Source organism: Ovis aries, chromosome X (assembly GCF_016772045.2).
Source record: "Ovis aries strain OAR_USU_Benz2616 breed Rambouillet chromosome X, ARS-UI_Ramb_v3.0, whole genome shotgun sequence".
NCBI classification, from domain to species: domain Eukaryota; kingdom Metazoa; phylum Chordata; class Mammalia; order Artiodactyla; family Bovidae; genus Ovis; species Ovis aries.
This window is the reverse complement of record NC_056080.1, coordinates 3,196,555-3,216,182: the sequence shown is the minus strand read 5'-3', so window position 1 is coordinate 3,216,182 and position 19,628 is coordinate 3,196,555.

Here is a 19,628-nt window from a genome sequence, read left to right as displayed (position 1 = left end):
AGGGAACAGGAGGCATCTCTTCGTGGGATTTCAACACGAAAAAGTGACAACCTTGAACTGTTCTTCATAAACCGCAGCAACAGGCTAGTAAGAGAAAAGTGATTTCGAGGACTTCCCAGTTGGTCCAGGGGCTGAGACTCTGAGCTCCCAATGCAAGGGGCCCAGGTTCCATCCCCGGTCATGCAGCTAGATCCCACATGCCTCGACTAAGACGGAAGATGACCATGTGTGGCAACTCGGAGACCCTGGGCAACTCGGAGACCCTGGGCAGCTAAATAAATAGATAATAAATATCATTTTTTTTTTTTTAAGAAAGAAAATGACTTCATCATAGAAGTCAGCTTGGCAGAGGTGAACTGAACGGAACACGTCAAACACACAGGTTTCGGAGGCAGAAATGTTGCCACCTCACCTGAAATCTGTGCACCCCTGCACACAAGTTGAACGTCTTTCCAAACCAGACTCATCTTCCAGATCACGGCATCAACAGGTTGGAACTTCAAATTGCTGGGGGTGTGAAAGCAAGTAAATGGAAGCAAATGATTTCTATGGAAGAAAAAAAAAATTCTGACGCCTCCCAAATGCCCTTGTATCACTATTGAGACCGGGTGAAATCTATACTTTGACGATGTGATTGCTCCCACATATGGGATGGCATATATCTACAGTGTACCAAAGCTCTGTCTTAGCACCCTTCCTCAACAGGTAAAGAAAAAGTCAGAATTGGGTTTTAATGATTTTTGTTTGTTTGTTTGTTGTAATGACAAAGGCAAAATGGAGGGAAAGGAGTGTGTTAATAATGCAGCTCTTCCTGGGGACTATCTTCCACAAGGAGGGCTGTGATTAGAATGGATGCTTTTGAACTGTGGAGCTGGAGAAGACCCTTGGTTAGCAAGGAGATCAAACCAGTGACCCATAGAGGAAATCAACCCTGAATATTCAGTGGAAAGACTGATGCTGAAGCTGAAGCTTCAATACTTTGGCCACCTGATGGGAAGAGCCGACTCGGAAAAGACCCTGATGCTGGGAAAGTTTGAAGGCGGGAGGAGAAGGGGACGACAGAGGATGAGATGGTTGGATGGCATCACTGACTCCAAGGACATGAGTTTGAGCAAGCTCCGGCAGATAGTGACGTATAGGAGGCCTGGTGTGCTGCAGTCCATGGGGTCGCAAAGAGTTGGACATGACTGATCACCTGAATAATTCTTTGCTTTCCCTCTTTCCCTTGAGAAACTCGTCCTCAGATTCTGTCCGCCTCTGCTTCTGTCCACCTGCCTTTCTTCAGGTCCTCTGTGTCTGCACGCTCACTGATCTAGTCAACGGGCACGCAAACAGTTTACCCTGAATTAGTGGGCAAAGCAATTACTTTCCTAATCAAATAAAATGAATGGACTCAGGAAACAGACTAGATAATTTCTTGTTAAGAGCAAGCCTCCCTTTGAACAAGAGCATCACATGTCTCCAATTTTGTATGCGAAATGCATCTGTGAATGAGTCTAACACATTTAGTTACTTTCAGAAAGTGACAGGTCATGCTTCTTGAAATAATTCAATTTATCAGGGGTATGAGGGTGGGGTGGGGTGTGGGCAAGTATCTTAAGTCATCGGAACAAGGGTGTCAAGCATATTCCTTAAAACCTGTTGGAATGTTCAGTTGCTAAGACAACATATTCTTGTGTCCTTGGAAAGAGACCTGGAGGTTTAAAGCGATTCATTGTGTCAGTTTTAGCCTTGTTTACCCCCAACGCTAAGATCAGTTTTTCATCCTTTCCATCAGCTGAACTGACTTTCTCCTGCAAACATCGAATGCTTTTCAACAAGCCTTTCACAGTGAAATAATAATTCCTATAAACCCTCTTCTCTAAGAAGGCACTGGGATTTAAGACCCCTTCAGTATAAGCTTTCTGGGCCCTCTCTATTCATCTCCACTTTAGAGATGAGTTTCTAAAGAGGAACCAGGCAGTTTATCCGTGGCTATTGGATGGCACTTAGCTTGTTCTGTGCCGGGCTCCAAAAGTGAAGATTTTTATTTACGTTGTTGCGGTTTAGTCACTCAGTGGTGTCTGACTCTTCTGTGAACCCCATGGACTGGAGCCCACCAGGCTCCTCTGTCCATGGGATTTCCCCAGGCAAGAATACTGAAGCGGGTTGCCATTTTCCTCTCCAGGGGATCTTCCCGAACCAGGGATCGAACCTGAGTCTCCTGCACGGGCAGGTGGGTGTTTTTCCCTCTGAGCCATCAGTGAAGTCTGCAGATTTTTATCCTGACGGATAAACACAACTCAGTCTAATCTGCAGACCACTGAAGTGGCGTGTGTTAATCAGTGCAGAGAGCCACTTGTACTATTTTCGATACGATATTCACAGGTGAAAGCTTTTCATCAATAGTGCCTTGGAATATTTTCTTGGAATATTTTCTCTCCGGATGTCACGTAGAGAGAATCAGAGCTCAGTGAGAAGACCCACTTCTAAAGGCACACGTGGGTGGGAGGTAATACTTCACTGCTGCAGCGAACGTTCCGGTGCTTTCTTTGGAATTTATGTTTCATTTGAGGGTGAGGAAATGCCTCTTTAACTATATTTAAATGGAGGCTGCATGAATATTTTAAATGATGGTAGGAGCCAAAGGAACATTTTCCTCATGAAATGAGCAACACAGAAATTCTCCCCACGACTTTCTCTGCAGGGTTTCAAAGCTCTAAGCCCCTTCTCTGGAAACACTGGTATTCAACACGCTAATTGTGAAAATAAATAGATGGGGAATAAACAGCCTAATGCTGGTTTGCTCTACGGCCGCATTAAAGAGACGATAAACAGACCATCCCAATACGGAACGCTATCACCGAATTTAGTATAACAACCATGATGATGCCTGGCCTGTTTCTGGACCTTTGCATGTACTGAATCCTCACACCCCCACGCAAACAGACTGCTACAATTGTCTCTGCTTTGCATATAAGGGAACTGAACCAGTGTTGCTGTGGCTCAATCACTCAGTCGTGTCTGACTCTTTGCAACCCCACAGGCTGCAGCCCACCAGGCTTTCCCGTCCTTCACCATCTCCCAGAGTTTGCTCAAACTCATGTCCATTGAGTCGGTGATGCCATCCCACCATCTCATCCTCTGTCATCCCCTTCTCCTACCATCCTCAATCTTTCCCAGCATCAGAGTCTTTTCCAATGAGTCAGTTCTTCCCATCAGGTGGCCAAAGTATTGGAGCTTCAGCTTCAGCATTAGTCCTTCAAGTGAATATTCAGGACTGATTTCCTTTAGGATTGACTGGCTTGATATCCTTTCTGTCCAAAGATTCTCAAGAGTCTTCTCCAGCACCACAGTTCGAAAGCATCAGTTCTCCGGTGCTCAGCCTTCCTTGTGGGCCAACTCTCACATCTGTGCGTGACTACTGGAAAACCACGGCTTTGACTAGACAGATCTTTGTTGGCAAAGTGATGAATCTGCTTTTTAATACGCTGTCCAGGTGTTGTCTAAATTGAAGCATAGCGGCGTAAAATAGTTGCTTGGAGTTCAGACATGAGTAAGGCACAGAGATGGCTTATGTACCCACATGTGTTTTAGTGGCTGTGAATTCCTGACCTTAACCCAAAGGGTAAAGCATGACAATATCAGGGATTCAGTAAAAATACTTGTAGTGAACATTGACTAAGCACCTGCTGAATACAAAAACACAGGGAAATGAGCAAGGGGGTACGGTATAGTGCAGGGAAACTATACTCAATGTCCTGTGATAAGCCATAATGGAAAAGAATATAAAAAACATATCTATGTGCATAACTGAGCCACTTTCCTGTACAGCAGAAATTGATACAGCATTATAAATCAACAAAACATCAATTAAAAAATTAACAAACGCAGAGGAAAAAATTGTCCATCTATGGGCAAGACATAACCCCTCTGAAAACTTGTTATGCATGGGAGAGAGAAATGAAACCAAATAACTATAGAATGAAAATTTGATCAATAAGGGGAAAAAAACATGCAATTGAAGGAATACACTAAATTCTCTAAGGATTACCTCTATTTTTTGTGTGTATATCTCTATTTTAAATGAGAACATCATAATAATACTGTGTCTCTAAGATCAATGAAATTTTTATATTACTATTTCACTGAATATAAAGTTTCACTACTGAGGGCTCATTAAATGCATAGGTGACAAATCTTTCTTATCCCAATTTACAACTCTTATCTCTCAAATTAAGATATGGGATTAATGCTATTCCAAAAAAAAAAAAAAAAAAAGAACTAACAGGCCTCTCTAGAATTGGCCAGCATTTCTCTTGGGCGTTTTTCTGAATTTTATACAGCTGCCAATCAAGTCTACTAATGGATATTTTAGCATAAAAAAATAAGACTTGGAGTCAGATGATAGGGAAACATACTGTAATAAAAACATTACTGGACTGCAGTTTTACCAATCAGCAAATGGAAATTACACTATCTTACCACTTAGCTAACAGGATGCCCACCATGGAGGGAAGTGTCTCTGCTAATTATAGGGAGCAAACCTGACACATAAAATTAACCATCACAGCAAGGACAGAGCTTTTATGTCATCACCTGTGTGTCTCCTCATGGGTAGTCTAAACATGGGGAAAAAAAAAAAAAAAAAAAAGCAAGTGGCCAGCCAGTGTTTGCTAAACCAGTGAACACATTTCAGCACCCTCCAAGAAGTTTGTGTCTGATGTCTGGAGGCTTTCCTCCAACACGAACGCACAGCATCTGCCTCACTCTAAAACTTGAATCAGTTCTGTTGAGATGGATGAAACTGGAGCCGATTATACCGAGTGAAGTAAGCCAGAAAGAAATACACCAATACAGTATACTAACACATATATATGGAATTTAGAAAGATGGCAATGATGACCCTGTATGCAAGACAGCAAAAAAGACACAGATGTGTATAGCGGACTTTTGGACTCAGAGGGAGAGGGAGAGGGTGGGATGATTTGGGAGAATGGCATTGAAACTTGTATACTATCATGTAAGAATCAAATCACCAGTCTATGTCTGATGCAGGATACAGCATGTTTGGGGCTGGTGCACGGGGATGACCCAGAGGGATGTTGTGGGGAGGGAGGTGGGAGGGGGGTTCATGTTTGGGATCGCATGTACACCCGTGGTGGATTCATGTCAATGTATGGCAAAACCAATACAGTATTGTAAAATAAAATAAAGTTAAAATAAAAAATTAAAAAAAAAAAACCTTACTATAGTGTAGCTACACATCACTTTGACCTTCCCCAGTGGCTCCGTGGTGAAAAATTTGCCTGCAATGCAGGAGGTGGTGGAAACACAGGTTGGATCCCTGGGTGGGGAACATCCCCTGGAGGAGGAAACGCTAAGCCACTTGGGTATGCTTGCCTGGAGCATCCCAGGGACAGAGGAGCCTGGTGGGCTACAGTCCATGGGGTCTCAGAGACTGAAACATGACTGAAGCGAGCACACACACACAGAGACACATCAGTCAAACTCCCATTCCTCGCTTGTTTCTCAGTTTCAACTCAGGTGTCTGTTTTACTGGCAACGTCCTGAAGACAGAAATGAGAGCTGTGACATTCACATCAGGTAAGGGAATGCGGGGAAAGGCGTGGTATGCGGCACAGCCTGCACAGACGCTCTTGCTGCTGATGGCAATAATGTGTGGTCAGTGGCTTCAGTCCTGTCTGACTCTGCACAACTCCATGGACTGCAGCCTGCCAGGCTTCTCTGTCCATGGGATTCTCTAGGCAAGAGTACTGGAGTGGGTTGCCATGTCCCTCTCCAGGGAACCCTCCTGACCCAGGGATCGAACCTGCATCTCTTCCATCTCCTGCATTAGCAGGCGGATTCCTTTCCACTAGGGCCACCTGGGAAGCCCACTGGCAATAATCCCAATGAGTATAACAAGGCAGAGGATGAGGCTTGGACCACCACCAAGCAGTCTCCCTACATTCAAAATCAAAGCTGAGTTCACAGGCTAGCTGCCTCTTTACCTGAGGTTGGGGTTACCTACCGAAGTCTGTTTATCAGCATGATGTGTGTAGGGGAACAAGTCATCATGAGCAATTCTGATTTTCTCCATTTTTGGAACAACGACAGCTGTTGTTGTCTGATCTCCATCACTGTTTGTCCCAGTTGGAGCTTAAGTGTATATGTGTGCGCACACACACACACACACACACACACACTCAATTGTATCCAACTCTTTGTGGCCCCATGGACGGTAGCACACCAGGCTCCTCTGTCCATGGGATTCTCCAGGCAAGAATACCGGAGTGGGTTGCCATGTCCTTCTCCAGGGGATCTTCCTGACCCAGGGATAGAATCCACATATCTTGCGTTTCCTGCATTGGCTTAAGGGTCAAATAGAAAAAGCCACCTAACCATCTGTATTTACATCTGAAAATCATATATAAGGGAGATTGTTAACTCTGAAGTTTTACAAACATCTCACGCTGGAGGCCTCCGTACTGTAAAACATCAATAAACAGTGTTTGTATTAGTCCTTGCTTTTCATCATTAGTCAGGAACTGAGTTAGCAGAGCTAGGTGGTCCTGCAATAACGAAGCTAAAATACAGATACGATAATGTAAACTGACTTCCTGCTCCTAAGATGTCATGAAATCTTGTAGCTACGTATTTAACCACTAATTAGTACACAGAGGTTCAACGGTTACATAATCGCAAGCTTCTACCACTATTGCTCCTGGTTTTTTAAACACAGAATTAAAGGCAGAAATCTTTAGGGTGGATATATGCACCGGAGAAGGCAATGGCACCCCACTCCAGTACTCTTGCCGGGAGAATCCCATGGATGGAGGAGCCTGGTGGGCTGCGGTCCATGGGGTCGCTGGGAGTCGGACACGACTGAGTGACTTCACTTTCACTTTTCACTCTCATGCATTGGAGAAGGCAATGGCAACCCACTCCAGTGTTCTTGCCTGGAGAATCCCAGGGACGGTGGAGCCTGGTGGGCTGCCGTCTATGGGGTTGCACAGAGTGGGACACAACTGAAGTGACTTAGCAGCAGCAGAAGCATGCACCGAAGGATCGAATTGGTTGTTCAGTTGCTAAGTCGTATCTGACTCTTTGCAACCCCATGGACTGCAGCGAGTCAGGCTTCCCTGTCCTTCACCATCTCCTGGAAGTTTCCTCAGATCCATGTCCATTGAGTCAATGATGCCGTCCAGCCATCAACAGTAGGTCAAAAAGAGATTAATTTACATGGCATTAGAAGCAAACATTATTAGAGTTAATATCCTTAACAATCATGGGATAATTTGAGGAAAAGGCATTCGATCGTACGTGCTCATTAGAGATAAAAAAATGAATATGTGTAGAGATTTGTGACCCACATAACTAGCCCTGTTACAGATTTACAGAAGATAATTATTCGAGAAAAAAAACAAACAAGGTTAAGTGTGAATCTTGAAAACAATATAATTACTAGCTATTCTGAACAAATGTACAATCTTTGGAAATAAAGCCCTATGTCACCTCTGCTCTGTTTTTAGTCCTGCATGTCGGCTCTTGCTACGGGGTAATAATGGCTTCTCAATCACTGAAGCCTGACTTGGTTTATTTTTTGTCCCCTCCTGTACTTCTGATCTATCTTTTCCAGTTTCCTCACTTTCTGTTCTGGAGAAGGAAATGGCAAACCCACTCCGGTATTCTTGCCTGGGAAATCCCATGGACAGAGGAGCCTGGCGGGCTACAGTCCACGGGGTCGCAGAGGGTTGGTCACGACTGAGCGACTGAGTGTACACTCTTTCTAGTCCATCTGTAAAGTGCAAGGACCCTTCACACAAGAAAGGCTGCAGCTTCTATTAATACAGACGGATGCCTCATCCCAGCATATAAGATCTCTTCAATGAGAAAACGACCTTTTCTTCTGCTTCTAAAGGAAACAAAAAGCCTTCTGGAAAACTCCATGGAAAAGGCAATGACTGAAGGGTTCTGATATACATCTGAAACAGATTTCAGAAATGATCCGATCTATCTATCTGCAGCGCGCTTTGGGCATCACTCAGAAATCCATGTTCTACATTGGATAGCAGTTGGGCGTCCCTGGTGGTTAATTGGGTAAAGAATCCGCCCACAATGCAGGAGACCCAGATTCAATCCCTGGGTTGGGAAGATTCCCTCGGAGAAGGAAATGGCAACCGGCTCCAGTATTCTAGCCGGGAGAATCCCATGGACAGAGGAGCCTGACAGGCTGCAGTCCATGGGGTCACAAAGAGTCAGACACGACTGAGTGACTAACACACTTTCTGCACTGGTCAGGCACTGCAGTTTGAAAGCAAATTTAGGTATTCCTGTCACGTGTGTGATTATAAAAAGCAGAAATGATAAACTTTTCAGATATGTGATATTAGACCTTGATTTTGGCTAACTCTTATTATCTAGTATCTCGGATAGTCTGATTAAAGTCATGATAATGGTTCTTGGCATACAGGGACAAAACATATTCAAATCATGTTTGAATGGCTGAAAAATAAATCTGTGTTCTCTAAGAGTGAAAATCCAGTTGGTCTGAGTGCATTGCTCCTCGGGTGTTTGATGGAATACTCTAATCAAATGAATTATTCCTAGGGTGAGCTTTCCAAGAAAAATTGTGACTCTTTTTTTGTGGCCAGTACATGGCTGAGTGTCTGTGGTGTCTCTATTTCTCTGTGTGAGAAAATTATACTATGGTATAAAAGTTAATTTTGGAATCTTTCAGGAAAGAGACGCTGAGATATTAAAGATATTAATAAACATAACCCAGAAAAGACTGCTCGTTTGCAATGCATGGACTCCCAAAGCAAATATCATGGTCTTTAAAATGAGATTGACTGTCTCGCCGTGGGCGCAATTTTCTATAATCTGACACTCTGCAAATACAACTCAGGATTAAAGTTTCTTTTATTACGATTTTGACAAAACACTGCAACCTTGTCAGTTAGATTGAGATAACAAGGACTGAAACTCAGTCCTTGAAATACCCTGTGATGTCCATTTACTAGAGAAATTAATGCTATTTAAATGGGTTGAATTCACAGGACGATGATCACTGCAAACCTCCAACCAGACATGAAGTCATTATCTGTATTCGCATAGTGCATTTTATCTCATAAAGGAGTTCAGTTCAGTTCAGTGGCTCAATTGTGTCCGACCCTTTGCGACCCCATGGACTGCAGCACGCCAGGCCTCCGTGTCCATCACCAAGTCCCAGAGCTTGCTCAAACTCATGTCCATTGAGTCACTGATGCCATCCAACCATCTCATCCTCTGTCATCCTATCCCTCTCTGAGATGATAATATGATGGCAAAGGTCTGAATCTAGGCAGTAAGAAACACATGAGCTAAAAGGTACGTGACTTCATATAGTCAACAGGTATTACACATCTTTACATTACTGACAGATTAGGTGAATAGGGTATATTATGGTGTATTCCACATCAACACAGAAGTCAATTGGTGCCCATGCAACCATTATTAAGTCTACGGATAGTGTTTTAGCTACTGTTCACAAATGCTTCCGAGGAGACCATCTGGACGCTGAGCTCGGGAAAATGCCGACAAGAACTGCAACGGTGGTTCGTTCCTAAATTATTTTGTTTGCCACACTTGTGGCATTCCTAAAGATATCACCCACTCAGAACGGATGGTCTATTTAACAAGGCCATTCCCTACCTGGAAAAGTGGACAGGTCAATGTTGTGGAATACATGGCATCATTTTTCACTCTCAAATCACGTTTGGAAAAAAAAAAAGAATTACAATGGTTTATTATCCACACACCCCAAAAGAGCCTAATACGAGAGTCACTGTACTATCTGAGAATTTCACAAAGCCTGGACCTAAAGAAAACAGATCTCTTGAAACTGACATGAGAAGGTTGGTCACAGTGATTTCTCTGGTGGAGTGGAGGCAAGGTTGCTCTGAGTTTAATCAGCCACTATTAAAACTTACTCTCGCGCAAGCTTCACCAGTCAGTTCTAAAGGATGTCAACCCTGAGATATCATCTCATGATGAGGACCTGTCACAATGGCTATCATAAAAAAAAAAAAGTATAAATATCAAATGTAAGTGAGGATGCGGAGAAAAGGGAACCCTTGTACACGACTGAAGGGACTGTAGCTTGGTGCAAACACGGTGGAGAAGAATAGAGGTTTCTCAAAAAACTAAAAACTGAAGTACCATTTGACCCAGCAAATCCATTCTTTGGGGCTTATATCTAGGAAAAATAAAAGCAATCATTCTAAAAGATGTATACTCCCCAAAGTTCATAGCAGCCCTGTTTGCAATACTGGAAGATATGGAAGAACCTACGTGTCCATCAACAGATAAATGGTTAAGGAAGATGTCATATATATATATATATATATATATATATATATATATATATATACAGACATAGCAATGTAATGCAACAGAATACTATTCAGCCATAAACAGACTGAAAATCTGCCATCTGAGGCAACACAGATTAGACTTGGAGGCCGTTATGCTAAGTGAAATTTGTCAGACAGAGAAAGAGAAATATTTTATGATGAGTGTGGAATCTAAAAAAGACAACAAACCCAGTACATATAAATGTAACATTTGCATCATACTGCAGGCAGTGAAGATTGCAATAAGCATGTCTAAAAACAACACACAGACCTTAATTTTAAAATGTTTTATTGCCAAGAAATGTCATTAACCTGAGCCTTCACCAAGCTGCAACAGCAACGTCACAGATGACTGATCACAAGTATCATCACAGTGACAAAGTCTGAGATAGTGCAAGGATATGTTCCTTATATGTGTGTTAGTCCTTCAGTCGAGTCTGACTCTTTGGGACCCCTTAGACTGTAGCCCACCAGGCTCCTCCATCCATGAGATTCTCCAGGCAAGAATACTGGAGCGGGTTGTCATTCCCTTCTCCAGGGGATCTTCCTGACCCAAGGATCAAACCCGCATAAGAGATACAAAGCCTTAGGTATAAAATAAGCCACAAGGATGTATTTGTACAGCACAGAAAAGGAGATATGGCCAATATGTTAAAATAACTTTAAATGGAGTGCAACTTTTAAAAATTAGGAATCATCGTATTACAGAACCGCAGCTTAGGTAACATTGAATAGCAACTATATGCAAAACCATTGTGGGGGGAAAAAGGAAATAGGACTATGAAACTTTGAGATAGGGGAGCAGGCCCAAAATGAATGTCTTCTTTGAAGCCTTCCTTCCGACTTCTGCTTGCTTCCCTAAAGCCTAGCCTTTTGCCTCCCTCCACACCCCAGGGGTATCCCTCTCTAACACGCATAGCCCCTGCTATGCTGTGGTTATACAATTTTCTAAGTGTGTCTTTTGCTTTCTCAAAGAGGGTGAGCCAACCTGCAGAGAAGCTAATATCACAGTTCATTCTTTTTCTACTATATAGCATCCTCTATCCTCTGTCTGTACGTCTGTTCTGATGTCAGTAAGTGGCTTTTCTTTGCCCTACAAATGGTCCGTTATGACCATAATTTCATAATTTAAGTAAAGAAGACACAGTTCACTAACCACCACCAAAGACAGATGTTGGGACTGGGAGCTTTCACTAAAAGCAAAACATTGACTAGTTGAGAGACCCCAAAAAGCAATGGAGGCTCAAAATTACCTTGAAAAATATTCTGAGTGAAGAGTTGGTGACACAGTCCAAAGAGTTGAGTGACTTAAGGAAGTGGTTCTCATGGTGCTATATTTTAGGTCGCTCCACGTATGTCAGCACAAATGGAAATGTCAGCTTTCCGTTCCGTTCAGTCGCTCAGTTCAGTTTGGTTCAGTTCAGTCGCTCAGTTCAGTTCAGTCGCTCAGTTCAGTTCAGTCGCTCAGTCGTGTCCGACTCTTTGCGACCCCATGAATCGCAGCTTTGGGTGACAATTAAATCCAGCCACCTCGAAAAATTGCAGACCATTTCACCTTTTCCATAATCTGAGAACCAAGCCGTATCTGTCCATGAGAAGCTTATCCTGACTCCCTGAGCTCACTGCTCAAGAACCATGCCTATGTGGTCATATAAAAGCAAATGACCCATCATAACGAGGGGGTGCGGTGACAGGTCTAATGTTCCAGGAAGAAGTAGGAATCACAATTTATGATTTAATCCACAAACATACAGACCAGGTGGATATTTACAGAGGCCAACACTCTGTGAGGAGTTTCTAAGTTTAGCTTCATGCCTTTGATTTATTTTTTTCCTGTAAATAGCGCACGCTGGTGTATATTTTTGTATTCATTCACTATAGCCCTGTGGGCTTCCCGGGTGGTTTAGGCGGTAAAAACTCTGCCTGCGATGCAGGAGACCTGGATTCGATCCTTGGGTCGGGAAGATGCCCTGGAGAAGGGAACGGCAACCCACTCCAGTATTCTTGCCTGGAGAGTCCCATGGACAGAGGTACGGTCCAGGAGGGGTCACAAAGAGTCAGACACGACTGAGTAACGAACACTTCCACACTTTTTTTAGGGCCCTCTAATGGAACTTTTTTCCTAAGGCTTTATTTTTTCTAATTTCTCAGTGATCTTATACAAACTTGTGTAACTCTCTGCCTTTGAGTTTATTATTTGAAACCATAAGAAGGTGGTTTGGGGCTTCATATTAAGCTATTTTCCACTGTGGATTGTATTTATAAGCCTTGATCTTTGAAGGTCCTCAAAGATGCGAGATCTTGCTTTCCAATTTCATGTTTCAAGATATTTTCCTCCAAGCATCTGACACGTTAGAGCTACTAACCCACTAATCAACTGCAATATTCCTTTTTTCAAAGAGCAAATGATTTTCTTTAAACATTACTCATGTTTTTAGTGGAAGGGCATTTCTACTGCAGGTCAGATCCTAGGGAGAGTTTAGTAAGTCTATGATATATAAAGGAAAAAAGAAAACCACAGCCCACCATTAAAAACAATAAGAAGCACTTTTCAATGCGAAGCTGAATACATAATGTTTTCAGAACAGTCCTTGTGAACTTCCACGGCCATCACATTATTGTGGTGAGTTCTGGAAGTGAGCAACTGCCTGTATTATATCAATCACTTCAGTTTAGTCGCTCAATCATGTCTGACTCTTTTGTGACCACATGGACTGTAGCCCACCAGGCTCCTCTGTCCATGGGATTCTCCAGGCAAGAATACTGAAGTGGGTTGCCTTGCTCTCCTCCAGGGAAATCTTCCTGACTCAGGGATTGAACCGGCATCTCTTACGTCTCTTCATTGGCAGGCGGATGCTTTAACGCTACCACCAGCTGGGAAGCCCATAAGTGGGATTAGCATTCTCCAAGAAGAGACCCCAGGGAGCCTCCATCACCCCTTCCACCCTGGGAGGACATAGTGAGAAGACCAGGAAACGGGATCTCACCAGACAGCCTAGCCTTCATCTTGGACCAACCTCCAGGACTGAGAGAAATACATTTACACTTTTCACGAGCCACCCCATCTATGGTATTTGTCACAGCAGCTGCAAACGACTGAGACGAAACCTCACACCCTTTCCAGGGTCCATCCATAGGTGAAGACACTCCGCCCTCCCTGTAAGCTCTGAAGGTCCTCCCTCTGTCTGGATGTGGGACAGACACACAGTGGAATATTACTCAGCCGTGAAAAGGAACAAGATACTGCTGGACCTAGACACAGTCAGAGAGAGTGAAGTAAGTCAGAAAGAGAAAAATAGGTATCACGTATTAATACGTATGTGAGGACTCTAGAAAAATGGTGGGGATGAACTTATGGGAAAAGCAGAAATAGAGACGCAGACACAGACAGCAAGCAGGGGAAACAGGTGGGATGAACTGGGAGATTGAGATTGATATATATCCACTGCTTCCCAGCTAGCACTTGTGGTAAGAAGGACCTGCCTGCCAAAGCAGGAGACATAAGAGACTCGGGTTCTATCCGTGGATCGGGAAGATCCCCTGGAGGAGGGCATGGCAACCCACTCTACTATTCTAGCTTGGAGAATCCGCACGGACAGAGGAGCCTCGCCGGTTAAGGTCCATAGCGTTGCAAAGAGTCAGACATGACTGAAGCAACTTAATATGCACGCATAAAATAGGTGACGAAGAATAACCTACTGTAAAGCACAGGGGACTCTATTCATTGCTCTCTGGGGAACTAAATGGGAAGAAAACCCCCCAAAACAAGAGGGGATGTACGTATACATGTGGCTGAATCATGGGCAGTACAGCAGAAACCAACACACCATTGTAAACCAGCTATATTCCAATAAAAATTAAAAAAAAAAAAACAGTCGATTTTTGGAGATCAACACCAGTTGCTCCGCTGGGTTCTATGCATTCCCCAATCACTTCAATTTGATCTGATTGCAAGAAACAGGCATGAACATACTGCTTCACAGTCTCTCTCACACACACACAGCCTCGAGGAAACAGCAATAAGATCCCCCTTTGTTTACTCTCCTGCCTATAGAACAGATCTCCCATGAACATTCTCAAAGTCCCCTCCATTCACAGCGATTTGCCCCGGCTCCTCTTCTTGGCTCACTGGTTCTTCCTCCAGCAGGAGGAAACCCTTTTAAGCAGCACATTATTCCATGTTGTTGTTCAGTCGCTCAGTCATGTCTGACTTTTTGTGACCCACAGACTGCAGCATGCCAGCCTTCCCTGTCCTTCACCATCTCCCAGAACTTACTCAAACTCGTGTCCATTGAGTCAGCGATGCCATCCAACCATCTCATCCTCTGTCGTCCCCTTCTCCTCCTGCCCTCAATCTTGCCCAGCATCAGGGTCTTTTCCAGTGAATCAGTTCTTCGCATCAGGTGGCCAAAGGATTGGAGTTTCACCTTCAGCATCAATCCTTCCAATGAACACCCAGAACTGATCTCCTTTAGGATGGACTGGTTGGATCTCCTTGCAGTCCAAGGGACTCTCAACAGTCTTCTCCAACACCACAGTTCAGAAGCATCAATTCTTCAGCGCTCAGCTTTCTTCACAGTCCAACTCTCACATCTGTATGTGACTACTGGAAAAACCACAGCTTTGACTAAGCAGACCTTTGTTGGCAAAGTGACGCCTCTGCTTTTTAATACGCTGTCTAGGTTTGTCATAGCTTTTCTTTCAAGGAGCAGGCAAACTTTAATTTCATGGCTGCAGTCACTGGTCACAGAGATTTTGGAGCCCAAGAAAATAAATATGTCAGTGTCCACTCCTTATTGTGGGCATCATTTTTTTGTTGTTGTTTTCTTCTCATTTTACAGCTGAATACATTGAATTTGAGAGAGTATAAGTGTCTTGCTCAAAATGACACAGCTGAAAAATAGAGCTGGTGTTTGGTTTTGTGTTCTGAATGGTCCTGTATTTTCCTCACGTAGAGTCCCTGATGATTTAAAACCAGTGATATTTTGGGGACTTCCCTAGTGGTCCAGTGGTTAAGAATCTGTCATATAACATGGGGCATGCAGGTTTGATTCCTGGTCCAGGAACTAGGTCTCACACACTGCGTGTCATGAGGTAAGCTTGCAAGTTGCAACTGAGATCTGAAATAGGCAAATAAGTAAATAAAAAATTTTTTTTAAAACTGTTGATATTTTGATTAACAAATTAAGCTATGCACTGACAAGGATATTTAGATTATCTTTGAAAAAATATATACCTTTTATGGGCACATTCACTGTAGCTTTAAGCTAGCTAGTGTCCATTTCTGAATAATTCAGAAAAGATTCCAATCAAATTCTGAACGCTTTGAGTTCCTTCTCTTCATTGTTTTTAGTCATTATTTGAGCAGACTGCTGCAAGCCCTTGAGCATGCACTTCAGTGAAATATTACAGATGAACTCACTCAAGCCTTCCCTATTGTATAATTTCCAGAAAATGATATTTTCCTCATCTCCATAAATCCAAGTGACGTCTCCTTTGAACTTTACTAATTCTTTCTTAATTGATCATCTTGTGTTAATAAATTCATTGTTTAAAAACAGTGGATTGTTCAGTAATGTTCAATACATTCTTAACTCATCATTATGAAGCAATGATGCTGGTTTTATCTTTAGGACAAAAATAGCTAGCCATCCATGGCAACCATACACTGCCTCTTAGATGAGATTTCGAATGTTGATTTATGTGGAAGAGAAAATCATATTACGTTTATTTTTTCATTTTACTTTGAATTTGTCTTTTAACTAGTCACCGTTTGATATGTGATCCACATAACCTCATTTTTCTCACACAGGCACGCAATATTAATATGACTATGACTACAAAAAAAATGTATCATACTCTACAGCAGATTTTGTATTTTCTAGTTATGGTATTTCAATAAACATTTTTACTATACTCGGTTGATGTAAAATAATCAATTGGAGATGCTCTTGCACTGTTCTGTAGAAACTTACACTGTTTTCTTGTTTTTAACTTTTCCTTAGCAGTTATTTATGTTATGAAATTAGACACTGATAATACTTATTGCAGCCATGAATTCAGAAGATGCTTACTTCTCGAAAGGAAGGTCATGACTGACCTAGACAGTCTGTTAAAAAAGCAGAGACATCACATTGCCGACAAACGTCTGTGCAGTCAAAGCTATGGTTTTTCTAGTAGTCATGTATAGATGTGCGAGTTGGACCATAAAGAAAGCTAGACACCAAAGAACTGATGCTTTCTAACTGTGATGCTGGGGAAGACTCTTGAGAACTCCCTGGACAGCACGGATGTCAAACCAGTCCATCCTAAGGAACATCAACCCTGAATACTCATTGGAAGGATTGATGCTGAAGCTGGAAGTTCCAATATTTTGTCCACCTGATGAGAAGAACTGAGTCATTGGGAAAGACCCTGATGCTGGGAAAGATTAAAGGCAGGAGGAGAAGGGGACGACAGAGGATGAGATGGTTGGATGGCATCAGCAACTCGATGGGCAAACTCCGGGAGATGGTTAGGGACAGGGAGGCCGGGCGTGCTGCAGTCCATGGGGTCCCAAAGGAGGTGGACAGGATTAAGGGGCTGAACAACAGCAACAAATGCTTTTTACGGACTCCATTTAAATTTACTCACGGAAGGATGCATTTGCCTATAAACTTAATTTCTTTGAAAACAGAACCACTGAACCACCACAGCAACACAGAAGAGACACTTGATCGTGTCTGTAGTTCTCTGTGCATTAGGAGAAAGTCATCAGGTCCCACCACACCGAGGAAAGAAATTACTGGAGGGCATGAAGACCAAGGAGGCGGGGGTCACAGAGCTCTTCCAGAAGCAGCCCACAGACCTGCCTTCCTGGACGGACAAGAGTCTTCCCACTGTGCTAGGGAATGATACTTGCATGAGCTCAGTTCAGCTCAGTCGCTCAGTCGTGCCCGACTCTTTGCGACCCCATGGACTGCAGCCCATCATGCTCCTCTGTCCATGGGATTTTCCAGGCAAGGATACTGGAGTGAGTTGGCATGTCCTTCTCCGACTCTACACGTTACTGCAAAGTAAAGCACACAAGAGCGCTATCAGCTGTAAACGAGGCACGCACAGGCCAGTGCCGAGCAGACACGTGCGCTAACTTCCGCACCTGGACGTGCACAAATGCACACTCACCTCCTTTGAAGGTTCGTATATAGGGGACTTCCCTTGCAGCTCAGCTGGTAAAGAATCCGCCTGCAATGCCAGAGACATGGGTTCGATCCCTGGGTTGGGAAGATCCCCCTGGAGAAGGGAAAGGCTACCCACTCCAGTATTCTGGCCTGGAGCATTCCGTGGACTGCAGAGGATGAGATGGTTGGATGGAATCACCGACTCAATGGACATGGGTTTGGGTGGACTCCGGGAGTTGCTGATGGACAGGGAGGCCTGACGTGCTGCGGTTCATGGGGTCGCAAAGAGTCAGACACGACTGAGCGACTGAACTGAACTGAACTGAACTGATAAGCAATATACAGCACTTACTGTGTAAGAAAATATATTGGAAAATCATTCACAATAATTACTTTATCCCCTCAAATGAAATGATACTCATCACAGCAATCAGATTTTCTTACACACATTTATAAAGTGTTGGCACTGAACAGGTAACAAAAAAGGAATAAAGTCAAAAATTTGTTTTCTGCCTGTTTAGTTCGCAGGAATGATAAATCCATACCAAACCTTGAGATAAATTCTGATAGTGGATGATAGACAAGCATATCTATCGTACGCCTGTTTACTGCATGTCATTATAAATTGGAATCATCATTAGGTGTTTAATAAGATGATAAAAAGTACATGGTCACGGCAGAGAATATTGAAATGGTTAATGAAGCAAGCAGAAGTCTGCAACATTGAAAAAACCATGTCTGGCATTTCTTTTAAAAACAGCTTCATGGACCTGGGACTCCCATACCATACAATTCACCAGCGTAAAGCATAAAGCGAAAGGTTTTACTGGTTTTCAGTGCATTTGCAGGCTTGTGCCACCATTATCACAATCAGCTTTAGTCAACTGACATTTTAACACGCAACCCCTGCCCCCGCCCCCACCGTCGAGTCATTTTGGCTCAGCATTAACATACAATTTTATAACCTGAATTTAAACTTACTAGGCAGAAATCAGTCCCCATATTCATAAATATTCCTTGGCTACATCCATTTTAATAGTAATACACTCACTGAAAAAAAAAATCTTACTTCTCATGATGGCTTACTTTCTGCTTTCTTGAGTAATGGATTTAGTCGGTTCGTCTTTGCAATAACCTCGCAAAGTGCTTACTATTCTTTTCTTTGCAGAGAAGCGAGGATCACAGAGAAGGTTAAGACGCTTGCCTGAAGTTGTCCATGTGGTAAGTAGATGAGTAATGCTTTCGTTGAAACGGCCTGACTCCTCACTCTCCACGTGGCTGCACGGTCATGTGGGTGTCCGAGGCTCTGGTGTTGAAAATTTAATTGGTTTCCAATTCAGAGCTCTTGTAACTGTATCAGATAAAGGTGCATTAAAAACATACCCATAAAAATAAGCAACTTAAGCAATAATTTATCTCACAGATTTGGCAGGTCAAAAATCTAGGAGCTCTTGAACTGGATATTCTAGAAATTATGAATTGCTGCAAGGGTGCAATTAAATGTCACCTGGGTGCATTTGCATGCTAAGTTGCCTGAGTCCTGTCCAACTGTTTGCGACCCCATGGACTGTAGCCCACCAGGTTCCTCTGTCCCTGGGGTCCTCTAGGCAAGAATACTGCACTGGGTTGCCATTTCCTCCTCCGGGGGATCTTCCCGACCCAGGAACAGAACCCCTGTCTCTTGCATCTCCTGCCTTGGCAGGTGGGTTCTTTACCATGAGCACCACCTGGGAAGCCAAATGTTACCTGGGGCTGGGGTCTTATCCGAAGTCTTGACTGGGGAAGGGCTCACTCGAAGCTTCCTGACATAATGCTAGCAGGATTTAAGTCCCTGGTGACTTTTGGAGAGAGACGGCATTTTTTTTAAACACGTGATATTCTCCATGGGATGGCTCCATGCATGGCAGCTGGCTTCCCTTGGCACAAGCAAAGCAGAGATGATGGCCGAGATGGAATCCTAGCCTCAGAGCTGACATCCTGGTATTTTGCTCTATTCATCTTTTTCAGATGAGTTCACTCTTTCTCTGTCTTTCTTTGCTTTTAATTTGGAAGAAGCTCATCTGGAATTTTCCTTCTTTTAGGCTATGACACG